The following is a 3508-nucleotide window of genomic DNA, read 5'->3' as shown; positions in this document are numbered from 1 at the left end:
GATATATAGAGAGTCTGTCACATATTAGATGTACTTTAACAAATTTTCATTGATTTTATACCCTGGAAAGGGAAAGACTATATGAAGAACAAGAATCCATGGTGGCTTAACGATTAAGCTCTCAATAGATAACTGAAAGTTTGGATGTTCAAACCCACCAGTGGCTCCACATTGGCAATATGCTTCTGTAAAGATTGCAGCCTAAGAAAACCTATGGGACAGCTCTAGTCTGTCATATAGTACCAATGGAACTAACTTAACAGCATATAACAACAGCATATGAAAGACATTATCTTCTTCATTGCTCTTCAGACTAGATTTATCACCATATAAAAAGAACTGGAATTAAATAGTATCAGTATATAATAGCATGCCTGAATCTGTACTGTATGAAGCTGACAGAACTTTCTAGCACATGTTTGTGAATGAGTCAGCAATATAACAATATAACAGTTCCCTGCTCTTCAGAGTTTCTTTCCTGTCATACTCACTAACCCTATTCCAAGTAGGTGCAGGGTTAAGAACAAATATATTAGAAATACATTAGTTCAAATCCTAGTTCTATCACCTACCATTTGACCATTTGTGGAAGCATGAGCAATTAGCTTAAATTCTATAGAGATAATTCATTTCTTAATGTCCATTAGGGCGATATCCTACTGTGGTCCTATAAGGTTTTTTTTTTTTTTTTTTAAGGGAAATCATCTCTCTTTTTGTTAATTATTTCTCTATAATGGTTTCAAAGATCTCCAACTCAGACTCTTACAGCACCAGACCATGGGTGGGAGACAGGCAGGTAAGGCAGAGTATGGTGCTATGTGTGGCTTCTCAGGCGTTGTCTAGTAGATAGGCTGATGGTACAGGATGGAGCTGCAGGGCCCAGGCTGCTCCTGCTGCTCAGGTGAGTGAGACAGTGGGTGAGGCTGTATGCACTCACCTCCTTCTTCTCTCACTCTGTTCTGCTGCCCTTTCAGCTACTGTTGCTGCTGTTCCAAATTCTCTGGCCTCCACCAGCAGCTCCAACAGAAATAGCAGTACTAGTGGTGATGAAGATAACTGGAAGCAGGCTTCTGTAGGTCTTATTGTCTGCACAATGTCCAAATCATATAGCATTCTATTTTAAAGAATTTATTATAGACATTAATCAATGCAAACCTTCATAATTTCATTTTTTTATCTCTAACTTGGAGAAAATAATACCTTTTTTCATAAGATTAAATGAATAAACTATGTCAGAAATTTTATCTTAATACATAAATAATACATGCATTTCTTATTTCTAAAACCTGATGTAAAGTAATTTGAGACAGAGATTTTATATCATATTAGCTTTTAAATATTCTATGTGAATGAAAAGGTTCACGTTTTCTGACATTTATAAAGCAAAGGGCAATCTTATATTTCACTCCCACTAATATAAATGAAATGAGATTTTCTATTATTGGACAACTAAGAATATGACTACTAAGAATACGAAAATTAACTTCCTGAATGCATGGGAAGGTGTGCAAATGTTTGTATTCAAAGGGGCTGGGAGTATAAGAAATTTTCTATAATTAAATCACAAAAGGATGCTTTAGCCAGTAAAGTATAGTCTTTATAATATTTTTAATTAATTATTTTGGAAGATATGGAGAGTGGAAAAAAAAATATATGTGTGTGTATATATATATTATTTGAATATGTTAAACAATGTAACTGTATTAACGTAGTACTAGAATTATATTAATATTAGCACTTCCTACCTCAACAGTAACTGTAGGGTCAAAGTTAAGATTATAAGTATGACAAATATGTTCATTTATGGTTCACCCTTCTATGTAGAAATGTAAAATGGAAGACTCAGAGTTGCATGTTAAAAGAAGACAACCTACCCCTAGGAAATACAGCCCTCTGCTTTCCTAGAAGCTTAGATCGGTTGCTGCAGCGTTGCTTCTGATTTTTGGTGACCCCATGTGTTGCACAGGAGCACTGTGCTCCGTAGGAAGCAGATTGCTAGACTTTCTCCTGAGAAGCTTATTCATATGTTCAAACCACCAACCTTTCACTTAGTAGTCCAATGCTTAGCCGTTTGTGCTACCATGCAAAGAATTAGAACAATATAGAATGAAATAATTAACATTTATATATCAAACATGTGACTTCTTTCTTTCCCCAATACCCTAATAAAGTAATTTTATTACTTTAGAGAAAATATTCTATTTAAAGTACACAGAAACCATAAGGGATATTAAAGGGCCCTCTCTAATCATAGGGAGCTATGATTATACAAATGTAAGTTGGTTGATAATTGCCCATTGACCTTGGAGGCACTGGAGAACTTGTATATACATGTGATACTTCAGTGTTCTCACTAGAAATAAGGTATCATATAATTTTCTTTGGTGGTTAGTACAAGGCACTTCAGGTCTGGTTGCAGAAAGCATTATATAATGGACTCAGAACTATCTAAGACATGTCACTCTCCAGAGCCAAATGATCAAATATAGGTATAATAATTATAGCAGTGTTTAAAATTAAAGATAACGCATTTCTCATTATTCTTTGTGAAGATAGTCTGCATTGTGTAATGTTGAGAATAAGAATTCTGAAGTCACTACCATGCTTCCTGGGTTTAAATTAAAGTTCTACCACTTAATGGCTATGTGGCTTTGAATCAGTTACTTCATCTCTGCATGTCTCACCCTCATCCATAAAATGGCTATAATAATAGTACTTACTTCATTGGACCATTATAGGAAGTAATTATTTAAAAAATCTTATGTGCTAAGCACGGTGCCTGGCATAAGAAATCCAGTTCTATATAAATGTTTGTAATGATGCTGATCATGGCTAGCTATTACACTCAAAAATCAGTGGATTTTAGGATTTCTGGGGCTTTGCAGATATCACCTAAAAGACTCAACATTACTCATTTCTGAGTGTCAAATTTGTTTTGTTAGTCAACCACAGGTTTGAAAGCTAATTGTTGGAACATGAGACATAAATATTTCCTTAGCCCCAAACTCTCTTTACACATCAAAATAAAAACACTGAGTTTTGTTCTAATTTTTTTTTTTTTAAAGCATCGTATACAGCATAAGACAGGATTAATCATCTGGACAAAATAGATTACACATCTAGTGATCATAAGATAAATAAGTAGGCAGAAGCTAAATATTCATCTCTCTCAATCATAAAAGTCAATTATTAACGTTATTTCCCTTCTACAGATGAGGGGATATAGATTTACATTTGGTGACATGTGACATAAATGGTTCTGAAACCTATGTTTGTCTGACTGTAAACCTAGTTCTCATAATATTTATTTTCTTCTATAGATAGATAGATACATAGATAGATTGTTGTTGTTGTTAAGTGCGATCGAGTCGTTTCCGACTCATAGCGACCCCATGCACAGCAGAACGAAACACTGCCCGATCCTGTGCCAGCCCCACAATCCCTGCTATACTTGAGCCCATCATCGCAGCCACTGTATCAATCCATCTCCTTGAAGGCCTCCCCCTCT

The sequence above is a fragment of the Orycteropus afer genome, unplaced genomic scaffold (assembly GCF_000298275.1).
Source record: "Orycteropus afer afer isolate SDZICR_OR568_19922 unplaced genomic scaffold, OryAfe1.0 scaffold00349, whole genome shotgun sequence".
NCBI lineage: Eukaryota > Metazoa > Chordata > Mammalia > Tubulidentata > Orycteropodidae > Orycteropus > Orycteropus afer.
Note: the sequence above shows the minus strand (reverse complement) of the source record.